Source organism: Heloderma suspectum, chromosome 1 (assembly GCF_057233095.1).
Source record: "Heloderma suspectum isolate Gila_16-S chromosome 1, 16-S_ref, whole genome shotgun sequence".
Taxonomy (NCBI): Eukaryota; Metazoa; Chordata; class Lepidosauria; order Squamata; family Helodermatidae; genus Heloderma; species Heloderma suspectum.
Window position 1 is genome coordinate 85,184,007 of NC_139458.1, and position 26,970 is coordinate 85,210,976.

A 26,970-nucleotide genomic window follows, 5' to 3' on the forward strand; every position below is an offset into this window, starting at 1 on the left:
GACGGCAACAGAGAAGACTGAGGGGAGACGTGATAGAGCTCTTCAAGTACTTGAAAGGTTGTCACACAGAGGAAGGCCAGCATCTCTTCTCAATCATTCCAGAGTGCAGGACACAGAATAATGGGCTCAAGTTACAGGAAGCCAGATTCCGGCTGAACATCAGGAAAAACTTCCTGAATGTTGGAGCAATAAGACAATGGAGCTGATTACCTAGGGAGGGAGTGGGGTCTCCCACACTGGAGGCATTCAAGATGAAGCTGGACAGCCATCAGGGATGCTTTGACCTGGATTCCTGCATTGAGCAGGGGGTTGGACTCAATGGTCTTATAGGTCCCTTCCAACCCTACTTTTCTATGATTCTATTTATTTATTACATTTCTATACCACCCCATAGCCAAAGCTCTCTGCGCAGTATAACACAAGATTAATTAAATTAAAATGTTAGCACTAATTTATAGCACACAACTACATAAAGGTTGCAAGGGCAATGAATATAAAATTTATGCCACCCACATAAGAATAGTTCTAGTCAATATGATATGAAGTAGGTTTGCTTAGAATTCATTGCCTTTAGAATATGAAGGCAGAGTTTATAACAACAACTATGAGCTCAGTGGTAACTTTAAGGGTGCAATCCTATGGGGATATTCAGCCACCTCTAAACTCAGTGGCCAACTATCCAATGCAGGGTGGGCGAAGCACGGAGGGGATCCTCTCGTCCATGCTCTGGCAGCCCTGCATTTGTGGCTAGATGGCTGATTTCAGCTGTCTAGTCAGGGCACGTTGGCGGGGGGGAGGCTGGATGGCGCATAGGAAGCATCATAATGGTGCTTCCGCTGTCCCGTCCCCTCCCCACCCCCAGGAATGCCCCCTTTTCGCCCACTCCATCCTGCTCTTATGAGCACTGAGCCAGGGACAAACCTACAAGGCGGTGGGGGAGGGAGTGGGGAGTTGGGTTTCTGGGAACCCTGGTTATGAGCTTGGTTCCCAGAAACCAAAAAATCCTACGCTGTCTAGCAGCCATAGGATTGTGCCCTTAGTCTTCAAAAGTTAGAAATCACTCCTTTAGAGAGCAATCCTATGGTCCCCTGGCCCCTCATAGCCGGTGTGGAGGGAACCATGGCAGCTGTTTCTATGAGCTCAGAAAATCAATTTCAGAGAGGGGGGAAAGGGGGTGTTCTGGTGGGTGGGGAGGGGAGGAGGCTGGAAAGGCCAGGATATGACTTATCTAAACCTCCTCGGCCTCCTTCCCTCCATCTCAAAAGCACCCTCGCTAGTTGGGCTGAAAAGCCCATCTAGCAAAAAAAAGGAAAGATCGGAAAATGGCGAGGCAAAGATTACCTCCAACACCTCTCCCACTCTTCCTGCCTCAGCCCAGCAGACTATAGGAATCTCAGAAGCCTCTAAGCTCGCAGGCTTCTGAGCAGCGAGGGTGCTTGCAACCTTATTTGTTTTCTTTTAAAAAAAAAACTTTGTGACTTTATTTATTAAAAAAAAAACCTAGGGATGCCACCAAAACCTGTAAATAGTCAGCTTGTAAGTCAAGGCAAGTAGGTTTGTAACTCTCAAATGCATAACAAGCCCCAACTTTGCTCCAACAAATTTTAATAGTTTTGTAATTCAAAGCAAGACTGATTACAAGTTAATTTATATTTTCTGCCCGTGGAAATTCTATATGACCAAACATCCAAACTCCACCAGCTTTCCACATTGTTATATGTTGATTGCAGTAAACAAAGCATATGTGATAACAGCCAATCAGAGAAGGGTGTATCTTCTTACCATATCACCATATTATATACACCACATTCCTATGATGCAGTTCAATGACACACATGTGCTAAAATCTGAAGATAATTCAAAAACTCATACCAACATACAACTTTCATCCAAATGTATAGGGTTGGTTTTGTAACTCAATAAGCAAATTACAAATTATGAAAGTCATTTCACCCATCACTACTCATGGCTTACTAAAGCTGTGACTGACTAACCGATGAGTCATATTCCTACTGTAACATATCATAATCAAATAATCTCAGGAATATAAAGTATATCCTAATCAGTATACACCTCTTACCAATAATATCTTCTAATATTTTTGTCATTAGCTCACAAGTAGAATTAACCGTCAAGATCTGTGAATAATTTCAAATTGCTAATGCTTCTATGAGATGAACAAACCAATTCCAAGGCAAAATCTGAAGAGAAAAATGAGGCACATGTCATCAAATCACTAAATCACTAAAAAAAAAAAAATGCAACTCATATTATTAATAACATGCATAGTACTGCAAGCTGAAATAAAGGTTATTCAAAGCATTCCACAACAGAGATTGGGATGCTTACAGTATCGCTCAGCTAAATAGGTCCGTTAAGGTATCAACTTCGGTAGGAATGGTTTTCTGCCTCTCTAACAGACATAACAACTGGAAACTGATCACAACAAGAAGACAGCCTTGATTAATTAATTGTTTGACCCACTGTGACAATTTCTAGCTTCTAAAAATACTAACAGTCATGTGTAATTTAAAAAAAAAAACCCATATGTATGTTTCTATTCAACTCCATGGTGTAGGCTAGGAATAAAGGAAGAATGAAAGAAGTCGGATGGCACTTCCTACCTTTCAAGTTCAACAGAAGCAAAAGTCGTATACAATCCTATACATTTAATACAATAAGCAGTTACCATATTTGAATCTCTCGGGTATTCTGATTTGGAGATTTCTTCCCTATCTACTTTTCACAGGATAAGGGGAAAAAACATGCAAGACTCAACACAAATAATTCTTATTTGCACAACTAGCTCTACCTAGTCTAGAGGAGCACTTGTAGAACTGATCAAAAACTGCTCTCAGTAGTAAGGCAATGGACTTTATTGTACATCCTCACCATACAACTTCATTTACAGCTTTTAAAAGAATCTGGTAACCATTTTCCAAATATGGCAAGGACTTAGGCAACTATGAAAAAATCATTCATTTATGCAAGTTAGGTTGGTATAGGTCAGGAGAAGAACAGTGGAATATTCCAACATTTTTCTGCTCATAGGTCTAAAGTTCACTACCTTTCCTGTGATGTGAATAGGAAATATATGAGACACAAAATATGTTTGATGGCAGGGACTGCTAAGTTAAGGAGCTGTTTATGGATTTTGCCCAACTGTGTTGCGACCATAATCACTGCCCAGGGCCAGTGCTGGACTCCAGTGGGCCATCAGCATAGTGCTACCAATAGGCCCATCACCCCACCCATGCCCCCACCACCCTGCCCCACTGCATGCCACCCTGCCAGCCAGCCCAACCACCAGTTTTTTTTTTTAACCTGGCAGTGGGTTTTCTTCCTCCTCGCCCAGCTGCTGCTATCCTACCAGCCAGCCAGCCCTCCCTGTAGGTGGGTGGTTTTTACCTGGCAGCAGTGGCAAAAGGAGCAGCAGCTGCTCCTCCTTACCTGGCTGGCCCCGCTGGCACATCATTGCAGCACTCCTACTCAAAATGTAAGTTTAAAAAGTTCTTTGAAATGGGATGCTGCAGGGCCTCCAGGTTTGGCCACAGCTTTTGCCAGTGGAGCCAGCCAACCAGTTGGGCAAGGCGGTAGCAACTGCAGCAGGCTTAGGGGCAGGGATGGGACCTTCTGAGCCCCTGTGCCCTTGGTTGCTACCTGCCCATGCCAACCCCTGATGCCAGGCTTGTCACTGCCTGTGCTACATAGTAGCAACATTCTTACATTAGCGTGAATACAATTGGGTTACGTGATAAGACACACAACTGGAAATACCTGAAAGAAGAAGTTCTTTTTTCAAGACTTTAGAGCTACCTTTGGCATGTTGGTAGCTGTTCCTTCCATGCTGATCCTGGTAATTTATCTGAACTAGCAGCACTTGGTTCGGAGGATTGTGTAAAACATAACGTATGGACATACCTTAAGGAAATAATTGTTTAACCTTTTGTTAGAAGTACCCTGGTTCTGGACATCCTGTTCCTAAATGCCAAAAAGAATTGCAAAACACCAGTTTTCCTTGAGACTGAACGTTCTTACTTTCCAAAGGCAGACCTTGGAGATACTTCAAGGGGGATTGTAACCTCGATGGCTTGGCTCTGTTTGGTTCATGAACTCCTTTGTTTTCATAATGTTGCAGCCTTGCAAGTGATTCCTGTGCTTTGTTTTTATTCAGAAAGCTTTATATTCCCTGACATGACTGAAATTACAGCTTCTTGCTGTGGGGGGAAAGAACCAATCAAATCTGCTGAGTAAACAGCATAGGCTTAATTTATGTGAGCAGAAGATGCCAGGCTGTTTCCTTTTTAAGATGCAACTAGCAGACCTTCATTAACACAAGCATCTTCCAGTTGGGAAGGTCCATTCTTATTTCCTGTGTAATGGTTCCACCCCAACACATGCACGTCTCATATTTATACTTTTACCATCAGTTATGCTTCCAGGGAACTTTGCTGATTGGAGAAAGAAACTAGACATAACAACCTCAAATTGTAATTTCAAAGCAAAGTTAAGCAGCAGCAGCATTTCTGTTAGATCTGACAGCACATGACTTTACCTATAAACGTACTTTTGGAGGTAACTTGATAGCGATGAAGCACCTTGCTCTGAGTTAATCATTTTAGCTAAATTGCTTTTTTTCCCCTTGGATGATATCCTCATTTAGCCTGTACCAGTCAGGAAAAAACTGTTTTGGGAAGGATGGATTATGGAGCATTTCACATGCACATAAGCTTGGAATAATGAAGTGTGCAGACAAGACTAATGCCTTTGGAATAGAGAGAACAGGAAAGTAATTGAAAAAGACCAGGGAGTGCCTGAAAATATATAGCGCACTGTGAATGCAGAACCCAATGGATTGGAAGGGTCACACTAGTTAAGAGTAATCATATTACACTGCATGCTTAGCTGCACATTTAGGATATGGTTTTTTCCTTCCTGTTGGGGTCACCAATCAAAGGTGACCCAGACACCGGCTGTCTCCTTTGAGGTTTATTTAAACAGAAATCTTTGGGGGAAAAGAGGGACATCATCTCACATTGATGTGACTACCCGCACTTGGTGGGTCATGAATAAAAAATTGAAGGAGACACAAATCTACATTTGCCAAGACTTAAGTCTGGCCATTAAGCCATTTTCTTTTTACAGCCAGATAGCTGTCTTGAGTTTCCTTCTTTTAACTTCTTTCTTCACTTTCTTTTAACATTGGGTTTGCAACCCAGCTGCCGTATGACATCCAGCTGCAACCACTCCACAGAATTCTCCTTCAAAACTTTCCAAAAGGACTGTCTAGTCAGTCCCAAAGGCACTGTCAGAAGAACATTTTCAGCCTCGCCTGAAACCAGAGTGTGTTGTCTTTCTCTGAAAGTGTTCCCAGCCATTGCTTAACCAGAAAAAATAACACTGCTTAGTTTCTCAAGAAGCATTTTTACATCCCCATTACACAGATGGTGAAACTGAAGCAAACAGAATTAACATAATTTAATCGAGGCTATAATTAACAGGCCACCCTAAAAGAGAGATTTAAGTTCCAAAGTTCTTGCAACATGTTAACACTGAATGACTTGTAAATAACCTGGTGTGTTGGGTTTTCTTGAATGCTGCATCTCACACAGTACTTTGCTGTCCAAAACCTCTCACAAAGGTCACGCATCCTTTTGCAGGGAGTTAGGAAAACTAAATGAAGACCTTCAAAGTAGCAAGTAACTTCTTGTTCCACTTGGGCTATCAGCAGCTTTTCCTCCATTTTATCCCACAGTAGAGATACTACTCCAAGTTCAGGACCTTTAAGTATACATAGCTCTAGAGCTGAGTGAGGCACTTGAAGGTAATTACTTCCCCTTGATCTAATTCTGCACCAAGGAAAAAGCATCAGAAAGTTCATTTATAGCTATCCAATAAAGAACTTATGTTTAGAATGCAAATGGTATTGGGATAGGGTAGAGATAAACTGGAATGTGTGCACCAAACATAAAAACATAACTTCTAATGAAGAACTTTAAAATGAACTCAGGATTAATATATACTTCTTTCTGTAGCTCACAGACTTGTGCCTTACCAGCACTCTTTATTTCTAGAAAATATCATATCCAACATATCAGTTCTTCATTTTTATTGTTTGAAATCTGTTTGTTTATTTAATATTTATTTATTAAATTTCTTAATCACCCAACTGGCCAGTTACCGGGCCACTCTGGGCGATGTACAACAATACAGACAGTTTTAAAACAATAAAATTCTACATTAAAACATCATATTTTTAAAAATACCCTAACCCACCCCAAATGCCTGCTTGAACAACCATGTTTTTAATGCGTGGCAGAAGCTAATTAAAGAGGGGGCATGGCAGAGTTCCCTAGGGAGGGAGTTCCATAGAGTGGGGGCCACCACAGAGAAGGCCCTCTCCCTCATCCTCACTTGCCTAGCTGTCCTGGCTGATGGGACACAGAGAAGGCCACCCAAGGCTGATCTTGTTAAGCGGCCTGTCTGGTGTTGCTGAAGGCGCTCCTTAAGATAGGCTGGGCCGGAACCGTATAGGGTTTTAAAGGTCAAAACCAACACCTTGAATTTGGCCTGGAAAACAACTGGTAACCAGTGCAACTCCTTCAGCACCAGAGTGATGTGATCACGCTGGTGGCTGCCTTTAAGCAGGTGAGCCACCGCGTTCTGTACCAGCTCAGCTTCTGAACTGTCTTCAAGGGTAACCCCACGTAGAGCGCATTACAGTAGTCTAAACGAGTGGAGACCAAGGCATGTCCTACTGATGGGAGCAAATGGTCAGGAAGGTAGGGGCGCAGCTGCTGTATCAGATGGAGTTGGTACAGCGCTGCCCGGCTCACACCTGACACCTGAGCCTCCCTGGACAGCTGGGAGTCTAAAATGACCCCCAGGCTGTGGACCTGGTCTTTCAAGTGTAGCCGTACCCCATTCAACACCAGGTCGACATCCCCCAACCTCCTCTTGTCTCCCACCAAAAGTACCTCGGTCTTGTCAGGGTTCAGCTTCAGCTTGTTCCTCCCCATCCAGCCACTCACCATCTCCAGACATTTAGACAGGGATTCTATGGCCAACCTTGGTGAAGATTTGAATGAGAGGTAGAGCTGCGTGTCATCCGCATACTGATGACACTGCACCCCAGGCCTCCTGATGATAGCCCCCAGCGGCTTCACATAGATGTTAAATAGCATCGGGGAGAGGATGAAACCCTGAGGCACCCCATACGTGAGCGGCCACGGGTCCGAAACCTCCTCTCCCAGTGCTACCCTCTGGTACCTGCCAGAGAGGAAGGACCGGAACCACCGTAATACGGTGTCTCCAGTGCCCAACCCCTCCAGGCAGTCCAGGAGGATGCCATGGTCAATGGTATCAAAAGCTGCTGAGAGGTCGAGGAGAACAAGGAAGGCGCATTCGCCCCTACCCAAAGCCCTCCTCATATCATCCACCAAGGCGACCAAGGCCGTTTCTGTCCCATGCTCAGGCCTGAAGCCCAACTGAAATGGATCTGGATAATCAGCTACTTCCAAGTGTGCCTTCAACTGCATCACCACCACCCGCTCAATCACCTTGCCCAAAAATGGCAGATTCGAAACTGGGTGAAAGTTGTTCAAAAATTGGGGATCCAAGGAGGGCTTTTTTAAAAGCGGTCTTATCACTGCCTCCTTGAGAGCTGATGGCATCACTCCCTCCTCAAGAGAGGCGTTCACCACCACTCTGATCCCCTCACCCAGCCTTTCTCTGCAGCTCGTAATGAACCAAGATGGGCAAGGATCAAGTAAGCAGGTGGTCAGCTTTACAGATGAAAGCACCTTGTCCACTTCATCAGAAGGAAGAAGCTGGAACTGATCCCACAAAACCGGTTTGCCACAGACCGCCTCTTGCTTGCTAACTGTATCTACGGCGCACAGAATAACACTCCTAATCCAATCAATTGTATCCCTAAAGTGCCTTGCCAAGGCCTCACAGGAGGTAGAATGCTCCAGCGGTTCTGGAGCAATTGGACCAACCAGGCTCCGGACCACTTGGAACAGCCTCCTGGGAGAGCACTCTGCGGACGCGATAGAGGCAGCATTGTATTCCTTTTTTGCTGCCTTCATCCCCACGTGATAGGCTGAAGATACAGCTCTAGCCCATGTCTGATCATCTTTGGAGCAAGACTTCCTTGTTGTTGTACTGTTAGATCTTTACACTGCTGCTGGGTTTTACTTGGTTTTATTTTAAAACCTTTATATTGTGTTCTATCGTGTTGCTGTATTTTATGGTTTTAACTGTTGTGAACTGCCCAGAGAACTTCAGCTATTGGATGGTATAGAAATGGAATGAATGAATGAATGAATGAATGTTGGCATTCCTTTCATTATGATCTCAACTTCTTCTAAGCCAGCCTTCCCCAACCTGGTGCCCTCCAAATGTTTTGGCTACAACACCCAGCATTCCTGACCAATGGCCATGCTGTCTGTAATTGATGGGAGTTGAAGTCCAAAACAGTGGGGAAGGCTGTTCTAAGCTCTTCCCTGGATGATTCCTCTCAGTGACACCTTTATTTTGTCCACAGCAAACAGGTTTTGCCACCCAGTTGTCTTGCCACCACTAATCTGCTCATACTTTCTGAATGGACCATCCACTACTTTGCATAGTCTCCAGCCAATGGCTGGCAGGACATAAACATAGTTTTTTAGGATGTCCATCAGAGACACAGATTTAGAAACTGATACCTCTTCCCTAGATTACTCTGTTCAGTGAAAATGTGAAGATGCTAATACAACTCATTATGTTAGCCAACTCCCTGTCGGCCTCTTTAAGAAAGCAAAATGAATAATGAAAACATATGAGCTCCTTTCATTAGTGACTCTGAGCTCTCATTTCCTGCCTGATATTTAAACATCAAAAATGAGCTCCCTCATCTCTCCCTTGTGCAAAGTGATTGGTGCTTCTCTACAACTCCCTGTAGACATAAAGAGGCATCTAATGCATTTATTATGTCATGGTCACTGTCATACATTCTTTTCAAAGTGTGATAATCCCCTCCGCATGGTATTGAATTTCCCAGTGGGTTCTTTTGCAGTCAGGTTAATAACCTTTATATCATGTAGGCAGAGAGAGAGAGAGAGAGATTAACAGGGCTTGTACTTAATCCAAGTATGTAGTATTCTTTCTGCTTTGGACTTTATTCTCTTGTGGATTTTTTCAGTCTCCATTTGCTACTAGAAGATTTAACCAAATTGACACAACTCCTAAAAAGTTGGAGAGATTTTTTCCTGCACGCCACACAGTGCCATACATGTCTTACTGTTCAAGCAGGGATGGAAAAGGAATCTACTATCTAGTCTCAGCTGAATGTATTCACCCAGTGTCGATGTATTTTTAAATCCCTACATCCCTTTCTAACCTGTATCTTCATGTGGGTTGTTTTTCCATTTACAATTACAAGTGACTTCTAGATTAACTAGTATTTTAGGATATTTCATGAAATTTTGTGAATTTCATCTGATGCCTCAAATATGCCTTAATATTCTTCATACAATTTGAAGCTAATTGTGCCTCTTGCTTCTTCCTCTTTGATCAGTAAACACATCCCAGCCCCCCTATTGAATGCTCAAACAACTATTCATTCATATGAAGGTACTGGAGGCTATCACTGGAAGATACACTGGTTCATCCGTGCAGTGCGTCATGCATACATCACATCGTCAGAAATCAAAGCTTTTATTTTAAATTGAGAAAACACCAACTAAATCAGAACAGCAGGCACAACATGGTAGATAAATGGTTAATAACTCTAACAGATAAATGTAATGTTTTGTTACATAGATATCTAATAAACTGACTGTAGTTCATATAATACATTAAATAATGTTGATATAATCTGTGCAACTTGCACAATATATTTTACTATTGAAGGTTTTTTTTGGTTGTGTGATTGGAGTTTTGATAGTTGTAAATAATTTATTTTGCTGACCATTTAACCTGTTGGAGGGAGGGCATGTGAATTTTCTCAGAGGCATTTTTTGGTACTAAACAGAAGTCAATGACACAAATCTAGTTTTTTATGAAATTCTGAGAGTGCCTTGGACTGCAAGAAGATCAAACCAGTCCATACTCCAGGAAATGAAGCCAGACTGCTCACCTGAGGGAATATTAAAGGCAAAACTGAAGTACTTTGGCCACATAATGAGAAGACAGGATACCCTGGAGAAGATGCTGATGCTAGGGAAAGCAGAAGGTGAAAGGAAGAGGGGCCGACCAAGGGCAAGATGGATGGATGATATTCTGAAGGCGACGGACTCGATCTTGGGGGAGCTGGGGGTGGCAACGGCTGACCTGAAGCTCTGGTGTGGGCTGGTCCATGAAGTCATGAAGAGTTGGAAGTGACTCAATGAATAAACAACAACAACAACAACTATCCTTTGGTGGAGCAAATGCTTTGAAGTTTGTGGAAAAATGAAATTTGGGGAAGGGCTGTAGGTCTGTGGAAGAACACATGTTTTGCATGCAAAGGATCACACGTTCAATTCCTGGCACCTCTAGGCAGGGCTGGGAAAGACTCCCATCTGAAATTCTGGAGAGACACTGCCAGATAGTGTAGTGTGGACAATAATACTGATCTAGATGGATCTGACTTGGTATGAGGCAGCTTTCTATGTTCCTAATCTTAATGGGAAAATTGCAAGGTGTTCCACGTGGATAACAAATGAATAAAGTTGCAACAGAGATGAGCAATAAGGCACTGGATATCCACTGAAAATCACTTTGCCCCATTTCTCACTGCATATTCTTATTGAACACATTCTACAAAAACACCTTTGTGTCTGGTTGAAACACTGGTGCCTCCAAATGCTGGCAGCGATGGTGGGCCTAATTCAGCACAGACCAAAATCAATTTAACATAGAGGAGGGGAGACTGAAGAATCTGTGCCTGAGCTTTTGCATAACAAGAGTAGGCTTCCACAAAACAGGATCTACAGACCTGCTTTTAATCACAAACACGTGAGCAAGGGAGAAGCAACGTAAGCAAAGACTACCTGCTACAGCATCACCTGTAACAGACAGGCTGCTCTACTTGTGGAAACATCGCACTTAAAAACAAAAATCCTATACCATGTTCGCTCAAATGAGATACAATTATGCATAATCAAATTTCCACATCTTCTTATGACTGAGGACAAAAGCCCTCATTGCTTGTGCTTTTTAAATAAGGCAATTACTAACCAAGGAAGAAGGAATGAGTATCTGATGTAAAGGTGTAATAATGCTGAAAGGAAGGAATGGCTTAAGCAACCTTATATATAAAAAGGTTCAAGGTGTGGCCACCCACACAGGGCCAGCCCTACCATTGGGCAGAGTAAGTTGGCTGCCTCAGGCAGGAGATGCTGGGAGGAGTTGCTGTGAGGTGCTGGAGAACTGTGTGTGCCATGTGGCCTGACCTGCACCCCCTGAGCTAATCTGCTGCCCACAGGTACAGTGGAGAAGACTGTCCTATTGTAAGTTTTGACGTAAGCTTCTGTCAGCTGGCTTCTGTACATGCAATTGGAGGGGTCACAATCTTTTCCTTCACCTTAGGCAGCAAAATGTCTTTGGACGGCCCTGCACAGCCCAAGGTTGATTCGATTTAAATCAAATTGATTTAAATCATGATTTAAATCGCTTCTCTAAAGGACTCAATTTTAATAATTTAAATCACGGTTTAAATCACTAGGGAGGAAGATTCAATTTAATCATCATTTTTAGTAGAACTACATTATTGTTTAATGTAACCTTAATACGTATTCAGAGATGTAGGTTTCATTAGAAGGTAGATACACAAAGGAGGATACGTGCAGCAGAAGTTTCCTCAGGAGTCAGGACTGCATGAATATCTTCTGTTCACTTTTTGTTTCATTTTCTATTATCCTCCACTATCCCTTGCATTTATATCCAGACTCCTCCTCCTTGTTCAGATCCACTCAATCTCCCCAAATTCTCTATTCATCGACTTTCTTTATCTTTGCACTTAGAGAGAGGAAAGGCCTTGAGAGAGCAAGAGAGAGAGAGCATGCACTTCTGTACATAACCTGCAGTGCAGATAGGACTGATCAGGTTATCTCTCATCTCCATAAACTGCTGCTAACATATTCAAAGAATATAATTAGAAGTTGTATAATTAGTATTCATGATAATATCTTTGACCTAGGCTCTTTTTTTACTAATTGATTTAAGAACATGTCAAAATCTGATTTTAATTTTAAAAAACAGATTTTTTTTTAAAGCATTGATTTTTATCAACCCTACTGCACACACAGCATTACACATCTGAGGCCCCCACCCCACCCCACCCCACCCCACTACGCTACTCTTCACTGTGCTCCTACTACATACAGATGTATTGCTTCCATGCAAAAGCTGACGCAACATAGCCATCAGGCTACAAGTGTTGCTGGAAACATTTAATTGATTCTAGACTCATTCCCTATGGGCTTCCTCTTTGCACTTCTTTCTCTCATGCCTGTGTAAGGCATAGGGAAAAAATGGAGATAGCCCTAGACTCAATATCTACTACAATTGTCAGAAACCTTCTGATTCTTTGGGACAATGGATCTATGTACCTGTTGTGGCAACACAGCTGCCCTATTTTGTAAGAGATGAGTGAATTCTCACATAGAATCTAATCCTGCACTATAAAGCTATTTAAAGAACACACATTCTGGACATAAGCAGGGACTAATCTGTTTGATATGCTAGACAATCAACAATCAAACATACACACATTTCCTAAGAAGCAGGAAAATTGATATTTTGGATGCTTGGGCTTCCAGAGTTGTTCACAGGTACAATTCTGGACACCAGACCTCATGGGAGTTCTAGCTTGTTAACACCTCACTTGCTGTCTATTCCACAATGAGGTGCTACTTTCCCATACAATTAAAAAAAACTAGCACGTGCATTTTCTTCTTACAAAAGTTGGGAGAATAAGTGGCCTTTAAACCATTCAAAGCTCTGCAGAGTAGCAGAATCCATGTCTTAGGTTAAACATAGCACATAGAGAAGGAGGATTTCTGGACCTCAATGACCCAAAGTTTCAGAGCATCATGGGTAGAGAGGAGGATTTCTGATCTCTTCCTCCCGCAATGTGCACCAAATATAAAAGCAATTCAATATCCTCTTCTGCTCCATTTTTTGAAAGTGCAATTGAAGGCTACAGCTTATAAAACTGGACAAAAAGCCACTTGGCTTATTTAATAGATAGGCCTCAACCAGACAAATGTTGAAGCATATACCAGCTGTTGAGAATACGAACCTAGTCCAAGAAAATCCACAAAACCCCTATTCACTGTTTGTTTGTTTGTTTGTTTAATAGATTTATATACCACTGAGCATATTTAAAAAATATCTCTAAGCAATATTCACATATAAAATGTAGCCCATGTTTAAATCCTTGCTCTACTGCAGCCTCTCCCAACATGGTGCCTTCCAGATGTTTTGGACAACAACTTCCAGCATCCCTGACCCTTGGCCATTCTGGCTGGGGATGATGGGAGTTGAAGTCCAAAATATCTGCAGGGCACTTTGATGGGAAAGGCTGCTCTATAGGAATGTAGAAAGGAAGAAAGATGGAAGCCCCCAATTGCAGAAACAAAATCCTAATGGTACACGTTTACATTTCTATACCATAAGACATTTCTTCTCTCTCTTTCCACAAGGAGACATTCTCAGATAGAGACCAAAGATTCTTCATTTGATAAGAAATTCCCATCTGTTTAGAGGTACCAAAGCTAATAAATGTCAAAGCCATTACTGCCAGCTGGGTTGAGATTAATCACTCAATCATGTACCTTACCACAAGGAAGAATTATCCTCTTGAGGTTTCCATCAGCAAAAAATGGCATTAAAAAAAGGAAAGGCCTCAGAGACAAAGTAACTATTTGAAGTGAACACAGCCCTCCAGAGCTGGCTAAGTCTCCTCTCTGTATCAATTTGGCCAAAGTAAGGTGATGGAAGAATAACCATTCACTGACAGTCTTAAGGCTCATTCTGAAGTTACATATCACTCTTTGTGTTTTACAACAAACAATTTTAAAGATGCAAATCATCCCCAGCCAGCTGATAGTTGTAGTCCAACACATCTGAAGGCCACCAGGCTAGAGAAGACTGATCTAAAAAATAACCCTAGACCATACTTTTAGAAAACAGATTAAGAGCTCAGACAAGAATATGAGACCCACGACTTCGAATGTGCTCAGTCACTTTTCCAGAGTTAACATCTCATTTGCACGTGACATGTAGCCTTTCCAACATTGCAACTACTATCTGCCATTTTCACACTTGTATTTTCAGGTAGATCTTATAAAAAAGATCTTATGGGAAACAGATCTTTTAACTGCTAAGAAACAGAAGAGCCAAGCCCTCAGTCCCATCACCACCACCACACACCATGCAAGTACTGGATCTTTACAGATCAAAATGTAGTGTTCCACAGTATAAAATCCTTTAAAAAATAGGAACAGAAGAGTTGTCAGACATGAGTGTCCTCACTTAGGGATGGACAAGTCTGTCTGTTTTGTTTTCTATAACTTTAAAACTTTTTGAAGAACAAGTCCGTTCCAACCCATTTCTGCCTCAGTTCGTAAATTTTGTAGGACGTCCACATGAAAACTGACACGTATTTTTGTATGTATTTCCCGTAATATATGTATTTTGGCAAGCAATTTCCCCTAATGTATGCATTTTTGTACACATTCCTTTTTTGAACAATTGCATTTCAACATTCGGATAAGTGTGAAAACCGAAGGAGTATTGTGTCCAGATTCATGTATTAGTGAATACATGGGAAGTGTGATTCAGTCTGTTCATAATAAAATGCAAACCAAATGAATTTCTTTCCCATCCCTATCACAAACATAGCATGTATTACCTTATAAGTGACACCAACAGCTGCACATTTCATCTCTAGCTTGCACTGTGGAAAGGAACACAACCTCCAATGAGAATGGTTCAAGCACAACATTTGAACGCAAATAGCAAAGTGTAGTTCAATCATACTAAGTGTGTCCAGAAAATAATTTTTAAAAATACCACAAGTTGTTTTATAGGCTTCCATAGAAGACCCTAAATCACCTGACGGTTTGGAGTCTACCATAGGAAATTTAATAGAGATTATGTTCTGGACTTATTTAATGTGCCTCAGACTACTAGCATCTTAGCTTGCCGTAAACCTTAGCAGCAATTTTGTTTTCTACAGATGTTGACAGCAAACAGATCTGCCAGCCAGCAGATAAAGCTATACTAATTGATCAAACTGCCCTGATAACAAAACAACCCAACGTTCCAGACCTTCTTAAGCTGGATTCATGTAAATCCTTTCCAGTAAGTATGTCTTCTGTACAAACATCTTTAGGCATATTTCAAAAAATAAACAGCAGAAAATGGTGATGGCAGGGGAGACAACAAGGTATCTCTACAACAGTGAGATTTGTTGAAAGGGAGATAATACAGTAAGAAGTAGAGAAGGAAAGGATATGCCCTATTCAGTTATCAAAAACCCTTTCCATTTAACATGTTTTGTTACGGACTTTCCATGTTCACTCAAGCTCCAAAACGCCAGGAAATTACAGTTGTTAAGGACCACTCCCTTAACAGATGTGTTAGACATCTGTTTATTATTTAGACAATATGGTATGGTATCCTATGCTGAGGCTAGTTCCAGCCTCACCACTACCTTGGAGCTACATGGCTGTCAGTGGCAGACTGGTGGACCTAAGTCTCAGATTTGTTTGTTCACTAGAATAGACACATGAAGCATGCAACTGAAGCTTACACACAATTAAAGCTATCATTCCACATTACAAGTACTCAACTGGTAACCATCCATGGCAGTATGCTATTTGTTCAACTTGCCGTTAACATAGGGCACAACTGCAACCCTATCATTTAGGCATTCTAAAACCCACTTGCCTCCACATGCAACTAGGGAGCAAGATCACACCACATAGCCATAGCCCTGCTGTTGCACACAGCAAATCCCCCCCCCCAGGATATGGAGGGGGGTCTATAGCACGGGGGTCGGGTTCCATGGAGTCCTATGTGTATACAGCTGTATGCACATAGGCCTCCCCCCTCCAGACATTCCTGCTATAGTATATGCAAACACTTGGGGGTCCGATACCACTTGCATGGTGTCAGGGGCGCAGCCTCACTTCCGACTTACATGGCACAGTCCCACTCCCAACTCACATGTGGAGGTAAGTGGATTTTGAAACAACCACATAGGATTCATGTAATTTAATTGTGTTACGCCATGCAGTGAAGAATAAACTACTGAGTCTACTACAACCCTAACTGAGCTAGATTCATTACAAGCTGACATTAATACAACTAAGCTCCAACAATCTCAAGAATATTGAAAACAGCCAATCATCACCACAGTAACCAAAAAACAATGATTTCAGTAAAGAAAAAGAAAAGAAGTTATCTGCTTAAAAGGCAGCTGAAAACAAGCTGGCCTGATTTCTCTTTAGGTAGGAGAAAAGCAGACCAGCGTTAAAAAGGAAGAAACAAATGGCACCTCAAAATGCTGATGTGAAACAGTTTTTAGAAAGAAGCATACATAAGACCAACATGTTTCACCTATAATGACTCTTCCCCAGGGGTAACTTGTAAAAAAAAGATATAGGCCTGAACGTGAACCTATAGAGTACTGTGGAAGAAGGTTTCACTATGGTGGGAAAGAAAAAAGGTCTTTTCCTCCCGTTCCTGAAAACCTCTCCTCCCCATTGTGAGCTCAAAAGAGTAGTAGAAGGCTCCTTCTTTACTGGAATCCTGAACAAGAGTACAGGATGGGATAAACAGCAAGATTTTGTTGAATGTCTCCACTTACATCTCTCATGTAAAGGAACTTTTTTTTCTCATGAAATTTTATTTTATTTTGAAATGGTTAACGAAATAAAGGCAACAGAAAGAAGAATGTACGTAATAATACATCAAAATCACTTAAGAAACAAAGGAATTAACTAATTATAAATCTTAGTCTATAACAGATATGCTTATGAAACATCTACAATAAAATCATGTAAGTAGGAGCTCAATACAAGTTCTGCAACATATAAAAGGAGCATGCGTAAGTGTATGTTATTTTGTGTGTTTGCGCACGCTACTCATAGAAAAAGACAGGCAATTGGACTTTGTTGGAACTTTATCATAAGTTTGAAGTGCCTCAACATAGGAAACGAATGGAAGCCATAGTGCCATAATATCATTCTTCAGGTTAGGATTCCTTGCTCGAGCATGTTTATACATACTCATGGTCTCCCAACTTAACAGTATTTTCTACATTTCTATTACACTGAGGCTTTAGCAAGGATGCCAAGGGTTAGAATATACCCTGTTCACCAATTGTCTCCCAGAAGAGCATCTCTATCCAAGTATCAGGGGCTTTAGAAACTGGAGATGTCTATATTTTCATCAGGTTTCACAAAAGCCTCAGACTTGAGAAATACCCTGGTCACTGACCTGCTTGATGCCAAATGACATTTAATTATAGTAGAGACAACAAATACAGGTCATGTCAGACTATTTCTTATTTGGCAGTGCTTGGATGTAGATGGTTTCAATAATAAAACTCATTACTCCTTATCTCCCTTATCCTATGGACTACCCAACTCAATTTCATAAGGCATGAACACATATCTACTCAATAGTTACCAGAAGAATCCTTAATTTACATCATCAACCACCTAGCACATTTCAACAGGAACACACGTACATTATTTTGGAATCAATTTCTGAAAACACAAATCTCTGGAGGAAGGCAGAGATCCAGACCAATAAACGACTGGCAAAGAGAGGGGGCGGGGAGAAGTTAACAGACAGTGGAGCACACAGGAAGGCATGGTGGTATGGAAAGGCTTTGCTGTGAACTTTAAAGGAAGAGTGAGAGTTGGACCAGGAAATAGTACTTGACCTAGGAAGAGCAACAAGGGAGAAGGAAACCAGGGGGTAGGGGTGGCTGTTCACAGCTGGGTTTGATTGTAGTGGTAAGTGCAAGAAGGAGAGAGAGAAGATAAAGTCAGGGTGCAGCAAAAGTGTGGACCATAAAGGATTTAGATCAGGGGTACAGAACCTCTTTCAGCCTGAGGGTCAAATTCCATTCTGGAGAAGCTCTCAGGAATTGCATTCCAATGGTGAGCAAGGCCAAAGGAAAAAGGGGCCAGAGCAGGACGCAAAAGGGGCAGGAAGCAAAAATCCAGCATGTTTTAGCTTAAAGCTCTTACTGCATGACTAAGCCTTAGGAGAGGCATCTCAAATTTTTAGAATGGGAGAAAAAAAACTGCATGAAAACCAGGAGAACACCAAACAATCTGTGGTTGGGGAAAAGGGGGCAGGACCATCTGGGAAACTCCAGGGGACCAAATTTAGCCCCAAGGCTTGAGGTTCTGCACCCTGAGCAAACATGTTCTGCATGTCTTTGTAGCCAAGGCAGTTTCTCAGTTGTCTTATGAAGCAGAAATGGGGTAAGGGGGAGAGAGGGAACCTAACATTATCAGTTTTGAGATCACTTCTTTTTACACCAAACAGTGTTGCAGCTGCAATACTTAGATGAGAAATGTAAATACTTTCAATTTCTTCTAAAATTATATATCTGATTTAAATTATTGTATACAATACATTATACAACTCTCATTTTGTTCAGGAATAAATGGTCGAAGAAGCAATAAATGGTCGAAGAAGCCCACAGTTCCTGAATAGCACAGGTCAACAAAGAAGGGTTTTGTCTGAAGCAATTTAGGATGTGAGCTGGCAAGGGTGCCTATTAAATCTAGGTTTATTGAAAGCTAAGGTCATTTTTTACATCTAGACTGAGAGATATGGAAGAAAACATGATGAGTAGTTAAGTCACCAAATCTTACCTTTTGTGTTATTTTTTATTATACAGATACGTAATCAAAATCTCTCTTAGATTTAAAAGTGTTCAACCATCAAAAAGCATTGTGTGCTTTCCTCCTCTAGACGAGACAAGGCAGTTACATCTGAGTACTATAGTAACACTCCATATAAGTAACGGTTTTACCGTTGTGGTTTGGAGAATGGAAGATATAATCACATATGTACTTTACTACCCTTGCACAGATCCCTGCAACATTTTTTATGCATATATGGCCAAAATGACTGGTCTGAAACATTTAAATATATCCATTTGCTTAACAATGCCAATAAGCATGTTTTGCAGAGGGTATGGCCAAGGTTCATTCATGAATGTTGAGCACTGAAATGATAGACTGTGGAGGTGATGAACGTAATTGACATGGTAATTTTGTGTGTGTTATTGATGATGCATCGATTGATCCTTATGAATCTGTTTGGTTGTCTACAATATATTTTATAGCAGTATTTTTTCTATGGAATAAAGATTGTATAGAGAAAGACAAGGCAACTATGAAGAAAATTATTACTTTAAAGAGATTGCAGTCTAAACCCCCTGATACAACTGGCACAATTTATTGCAGTGATTTTTTGCATAGAATGCTACAGCCAGTGGCAAGCATGTGCAAATAGATAAAAACAGAATTAGCAGAAAAAGCCCAGAAGAAGACAAACTGCATATGCCCCATGTTTATCTACATTATCCAGACATTTCCAGAAGGGTTTTGTCTAAAGCAATTTAGGATGTGAGCTGGCTATAGGATAAACAGCATCATTTTTTCTAGTTTCTTTTAAGTTTTTGCTGGACGTTTTTAATCTTTATTTACAATAAATGAACCTAAAAGCTATAAGAAGGGCACACTGAAAACACAGGAATGGAGTGAGAAATGTGTGTGGTGTATTAGCAAAAACAGCTAAATGCAGGTAATGTGAATTACCTAGGGAGAAGCAGTTTAAATGCACAAATAATTCATTACCCCCTAGAGCAGAAAGAGAGGAGGATAGGAAAGCAAAAACAAAGACCCAGCTGATTATGGTGATGATTTCTGAGCAAGAATCAATAAAATATAGGGATGGGACCTTGAAACAGCATGAGTGATGATGAAAGCAGAGCCTAATGCTGCCCAGCTGCACATTCCCATTACATGCTATGGACGAACGGACTAAACTCTCCCGATCCTAATTGGCAAAGAAAAGCTCAGCGTGGTTTTCTCTGTCTAATACTTATGTATTATACAACAAAGAGCCAGACCAAGATCGAGAAGTAGTTTTAACCAATAGTTGTTAATGAGAAGCTGATTATAGTCTAGATAGCACCACCAATCCAAAATGCAAGAATGAGAAAAGAAGCTCCAAGGATGTATGGATTCCAGAAGCCTAGAGGACACATTAGTATGGCAGATTCTCAAAGTGATGTTTCATGCCATTAAAAGGCAAAAGTCATACATTATATACACAAGGATAGGTTTTTGGTCATCAGGGGGCTTGTATCTGTGGAAATGAAGGATGGATATTTTCCAAATTGATGTGAACATACTAATAGCCATGTGGAACACAAATGGGGAAAATTGAATGCCCTCTTCAAGACACAATTTGACCTATTAATGTATTACAATTGCATCACACCCTTCCTCCAGGGACCTTGTAACATATCCCTATTATATTAATGTTTGTGTTTGCATTGTTAAATGTGATCCATGTAAGTCAGGGTTAATAATGGGATAGGGAGTGAGTGAAAGGTGGGAGGGGCTTGTGTGTGTGTGTGAGCATTCTGAGGTTATAAAAGGAATGCACTGACAGTCAGGAGTCAGATAAGGCCTTGGGGATCATGGAACAAACATCTAGTTAATGTGGTTTGTGTACAGGATTCTAGAAGGGATAGGCTAGGTAGGGAAGTTAGGACCAAATATTAATGAATAATAACATATAACTCGTCTTGGGTTAAATACATTTTTATTTGTTTTTAAATACAGTTCCCATGTGTTGACTGAATTGTTTTTGTTGTTGTTGTTGTTCAGTCGTTCAGTCGTGTCCGACTCTTCATGATCCCATGGACTATAGCACGCCAGGCCCTCCTGTCCTGCACTGTCTCCCGGAGTGTGCTCAAGTTCATATTCATTGCATCGGTGATGCTATCTAGCCATCTCATCCTCTGCCGTCCCCTTCTCCTTTTGCCTTCAGTCTTTCCCAGCATCAGGGTCTTTTCCAGAGAGTTTTCTCTTCGCATTGTGGCCAAAATATTGGAGCTTCAGCTGACTGAATTGTTACACTACCATTATTAAATCTATTTCCTTCTTACTTCTCCTGTAGTGGGTTGAGAGAACCAATTGAGCATATTGAGTTTCTCTAGACCCAAAGAGAGTAAAAAGGCTGAAGCTTGGGTGTCAGTGGGAACAAGTGATCCAGGGGAAAGCAGACATTTCCTGAGGGGTTTGTTTCTCAGTTTCAGAGGTGGAAGCTGGGGAAAAGGTGGAACTCAGGCAGGAACATCACAGACCTCTAGGGAGCTTACATGTTTTCTCCTCCACATTTTATCATCGTAACCACCCTGCATGGTAGGTTTATGCTATGGTGTAACCTAAAGTCACTCCATGCCCTTGCTTTATGGCTGAACAGGGATCTGAATCACCTAACTTCACCATCACCACACTTTCACTATATTACAAGCTAGGGGGCAATCCTATGGGGATAGGCAGCCGCCTCCAAACTCAGAGGCGACCACCTAAGCAATGCAGGGCAGGTGGAGCACGGAGGGGATCTTCTCCTCCGCACTCCAGCTGCCCTGCATTCGCAGCTAGATGGCCAATTTCGGCTGTTTAGCCACAAAGCGGGGTGGGGGAGGCTGGGCAACGTATAGGAAGCATCATACCAGCACTTCTGTGCTCCCAGGCCCTCCCTGCCTCCAGGAACACCCCCTTTTGCCCCGCTTGGCTCTTCTGAGCACAGAGCCCAGGGATGATCTTTGCCACCTATGAGGCAGTGGGGGTGGGGAGGCAGTTTTCCAGGAACCAACCTCGGAGTGCAGGCTCCGAGTTCATTTCCTGAAAACCGAACAATCCAGTGGCCATCTAGCCACTGTCTAGCAGCCATAGGATTGCGCCCTTAAGCACATTCCACATGTGCCTATCCATTCATTAAGATCATCAACTAAGGCCCTTCTTTAAATGCCCCACCATCAGAGATTCAGTGGGTGGCTACAGAAGAAAGGGCTTACTAGATGGTTGCAGCCAACTGAGGAATACTCTCCCCTTGATGTCATTTCAGCATGGGGTGAAGGCCTTTTCCTCCCAGGCTTTTTAATCCTCTGTGAATTGCTTTTATGTTGCTTTCTTTTCATTTTATTTCTGTTAACTACTTTTATACCTCTCTTTTATATTGTGGCATTTTAATGCTTTCAATTTAAATTTGTTTCACTGTAATTTAAACATGTTGGAAGCCACCCAGGAAACTTCTTGAAGGGTGGGTATAAAATCCTAAAATATATACATACATAAAGCCTTCACTCAGCTCAGTACCAGAGCCCATAGCTATTTGTTTCTCTGTTGCCATTATAATATGTTTGTCATGTCGCCACTGAGTACATACAGCGTGCAGTCAACAGCTATGTTAAGCTAATCTAGAATTTATTTTTACTGTAGGAAAAGGAAGTCTGGAATAGCTATGCTACTCAGTGGCCCAATTTGCACCTAATAAGAAGCTAGAATTCTCAAGAATTCTGGCTCACCGTGAATGATGGCCGAGGAGGAGGAACTGAACAAGCCATGGACCTTCTTCCATAGTTTGCTTACCATGATGTGCAAACCGGGAACTCTCATTTGTCTTTCCCCCAACAAGCCAGAGCCATAAGCCATGATTTATTGTTGGCTTATGACTCTGGCTTGTCGAGGGACTGACAAGCCAGAGTTTCCAGTTGGCACATCACAGTAAGCAAACCATGGATGGAAGGCCCATGGTTTATTCAGCCACTCCAGTTTGTTCAGATTGTCCCTGGAACCTTGGCTTATTGTTACATGTGAAGCATTATGTGCAAACCATTATGTGAGAACTGGACTAGTTTGTTAAACAAAAACCTAGTTCAGAGGTTTCCGATTATCTGCATGGCGGTTTGGAGTGGGAATTAATTGTAAACTCAAGCCTCCTCCTCACCCCTTCCCTCCTTCTCTACAGAACTCCACTTCAGAGGGGATTTCCCAGTTTTGAACTGGGAGCTTCCCATGAACTTTCTATGTCTGAACTAGGAAACTGGTTTATGTACTCCAAGTTTGTAGGAAGCACTTAAAACACAGTCTCCCAATTTGGACTTTGGGGGTAAAACATGCTTTAACACAGGGATGTGCAGATCTCCAGAGTTTTGGACTTCAACTCCCAGAAGCCCCTGCCAGCATGTTCAATGATCAGGAATGCTGGGAGTTGAAGCCCAAAACACTGGGAGATCTACTTTCTTCCACCCCTGCTATAACATACCAGAAAGCCTCCTCTGAAGCTGGGGATGCGAGAGAGGAAGATAAGTTGGGAGGAAAAAGTACTTGAGCTTGTCATTCATTCCCACTTGAAACCACCATGGTTTGTGGGACTGGGAACATTACCTTGACCCAGGCCAAAGTATGTAATGAGATGTGAAACTGTTCAGGAAGACAAGAGATACAGCTAGCTAGTACAAATATAGGTTAGAACATTTGCTAAGGCCTCAGGCTTTTAATTTTCCTAATTCTACTGGATGTTTGCCAGGAGTGCAGAATATCTTGCATTCCTTTAAGCAGAAGGGAAATTTGTTTGTTTACTTTACCCTGAACAAAACTTAAAAGACAGAAATGAGCAAATGCAAAAGCCACCTGCTTCTACTGCTTCTGATGAAAATACGAATGTGTGCAAGTCTGTTGAGTTCACAACCTTTTTAAAGATATGAAAACACTGCTAGTTGTAGGCTTCCACAGACAACATTAAAATGGGAAACAAATAATTCAATCTTTATATTTCAAACAGAAACAATTAAATTAGGTTTTTTGAAATTAATGTAATACAACCCCAAATCCCCAATTAAACTAACTTGGGTCACATAATGGGGGGATATAATTCAACCTATTCTAATGTGGATATGTAACTTACCATTGCATGAGCGTAGATACATTCTGTCAGGATCAGATCTCGAGCAAATTATGCTTTTCACTGAACAGAGATGTAAGATTTCATCTTCAAAGGTGTTTGAAACTAGCGGTTTCAAGTTGCTTTAAAAGAATTAAAGACCACCTGTATTCTGAATCCCTTCCCTTCTTTGCTGGTTACAGCCAGTAGATTTGGCCTGAGGACTTATATCCAGGAAGTGATAAAGGCTTCCTTGGGGGGATGGCCAACTACCAGTGCCTTTTAAAGAGACAATAGTTTGCCCTATCCTGAAGAAGCTGGGGATATATTCTGAGGACCTTAATAATTTTAGATGAGTATCCATTTGGGGGCAAGTTGATTGAGAGTGTGGTTGCTAGTCAACCTCAGGCATTTCTGGATGATACTAATTGAACTCATTTCAATTCAATTTAAGTCCTGCTTTTGTGGTGGAGACTGCCTTGGTCACTCTGTAGGATGACTTTTGCCAGGAGAAAGACAAGGAAACTGCATCCTTGTTGACTCGACTAGTCCTCTTGGCAGCTTTCAGTACCATCACCCATGTTATCCTTCTGGAGAGGCTCTTTGAATTAGGAGTTGGAGGCACCGTTTTACAGGGATTCTCCTCTTATTTGGGCACCTGGTTCCAGAAGGGAGTGCTGGGGGACTCCTTGTGGAGATTCTGTTGTGGCATCCTTCATGGCTCTATTTTGTTCCCCGTGCTTTTTAACATCTACATGAAACCACTGGGAAATGTTGTCAATTCGTGGACACCTCTCCTTTTCATCAAATACAGGTGAAGCAGTGACTGTCCTGAACCAGTGCTTAGACTTGGTAATGGGCTGATTGAGGGGCGGTAAACTAAAACTCAATCCAGATAAGACACAGTTTTGGTTAGTGAGTGGTTCATCTGTCTGGTTAAGTGGCATTTAATGTGCTCTAAATTGGGTTGCACTCCCCCAAAAGGAGCAAGTTTGTTGTCTGGGCTGCTCATAGATACAGCTGTGCCACTTGAGGTCCAAGTTACTTCAGTGGCATAAAGTATCTTTTCTCTGCCTTGGCTGATATACCAGCTATGACCCTACCTGAACAGAGACAGCCTAGCTATAGTTATCTATGCACTGGTAATCTCCCGCCTGGATTACTGCAATGCATTATATGTGTAGATACCTCTGAAGATGGTCTGTAAGCTTCAGTTAATGCAGAACAGAGCAGCCAGGCTACTTACTGGGACTGGCCATTTTGAACATATTACTCTAGTACTGCAGCTGGTTGCCAGCAGTTTCTGGGTCCAATTCAAAGTGTTGGTGCTGACCTTTAAAACTTAAACTGTTTAGGACTAGTCAGTCTGAAGGAACTTGTTCTCCCATATGTTCCTGTCTGACTGCTGAAATCATCTTCAAAGGTTCTTCTCTGGGTACTCCACCCACAGTGGTACAACAGGTGAATAACAGGTTAAAGAGTCTTCTCTGAAGTGGCCCCGTCTATAGAATGCCTTTCCCAGGGAGAAGGGCAAACGTTTAGATGCCATACCTTCCTCTTCCAACGGGCATTTAATTTTTAATCTGGTGCTCTGATTATTAATTTTACTGCTGGCTCTTTTTATATTTTTTAATATTTAATGTTTTGTTGTTGTTCAGTCGTTAAGTCATGTCCGACTCTTCGTGACCCCATGGACCATAGTGCGCCAGGCCATCCTGTCCTCCGCTCTCTCCTGAAGTGTGCTCAAGTTCATATTCATTGCATCGGTGATGCTATCTAGCCATCTCATTCTCTGCCGTCCCCTTCTTTTGCCTTCAATCTTTCCCAGCATCAGGGTCTTTTCCAGTGACTTTTCTCTTCACATTAGGTGGCCAAAATATTTGAGCTTCAGCTTCAGTATCTGTCCTTCCAATGAGCACTCAGGGTTGATTTCCTTCAGGATTGACTGATTTGATCTCCTTGCAGTCCAGGGCACTCGTAAGAGTCTTCTCCAGCACCACAGTTCGAAAGCATCAATTCTTCGGCGCTCAGCCTTCCTGATAGTCCAGCTCTCACAGCCATACATTACTACTGGGAAAACCATAGCTTTGATTAGACGGACCTTTGTCGGCAAGGTGATGTCTCTGCTTCTTACTATGCTGTCTAGGTTGGCCATAGCTTTCCTCCCAAGGAGCAAGCGTCTTTTAATTTCATGGCTACAGTCACCGTCTGCAGTGATCTTGGAGCCCAAGAAAGTAAAATCTGTCACTGCTTCCATTTCTTCCCCTTCTATATGCCAGGAAGTGATGGGGCCAGATGTCATGATCTTAGTTTTTTTAATGTTGAGTTTCAGACCAGCTTCTGTTGTTATTTTATTGTTTGGGGGGTTTTATGATTGTAAAACACCCTAAGGGCAGCATACAAATTTAATAAATACATAGATTTGAAACTCTAACAAAAGAAAACTAATGCAGGATGGGGGGAATGAATATGGATCATCACTGTCCCATTCAGAAAGGGGCTATTTAAGTGAAATTAATTTGAAGGGCATCTGCTAGATGCCCTAAATTAATTCCAAATTGTTGAGGCTCCTGACCCCATTGTGCTCCTGAAGTCTTTCTTCCACTAGGGCTCCAGTCCCCACCACCCCTTCCCCAAATGTACTGAGGCCAGAGGGAAGGTGCATAGAAAATATTGCATCCCAGTCTGAGGCCTGGGTACTCCCACAACCATGCATAGCAGCAAACAGGCATGCCAGGAAGCATGGGAAATGTAACTGTAATATGCAAAATGGCCCTGAACTAGGCTTGCTTTGCAGCTTTGAAAACATGCAGAGGAAAGAATTATTGACTTGAATTTAACCTTCCTCCACTCCCAAAAGGGGGGTATTGCACATTACCCTGGAAAAGAGATACATGACTACCATATGTGACAAAACCTTACAAACCTCAGCATGGAGGATGCCTGCTTCAGATGTTATGCTTGCAGTATGTGTAATTCATGCTTTCTTCCTCTCCACGCCAC

General features: G+C 41.9%; 1 protein-coding gene across 12 annotated transcripts in view; it reads right to left on the bottom strand.

The window, feature by feature from the left end:
• Positions 1–26,970, bottom strand: part of TSPAN18 (tetraspanin 18) — a 414,388-nt gene that overhangs the window by 149,282 nt on the left and 238,136 nt on the right. For 4 of the 12 annotated variants that reach the window (XM_084850759.1, XM_084850720.1, XM_084850808.1 and 1 more), the window contains exon 3: positions 14,882–14,926. The exons of the other annotated variants lie outside the window; for them this stretch is intronic. The gene's annotated coding sequence lies outside the window, so the exon portion shown is untranslated. The remainder of the gene's footprint in view (positions 1–14,881; positions 14,927–26,970) is intronic. 12 annotated transcript variants of the gene reach the window in all.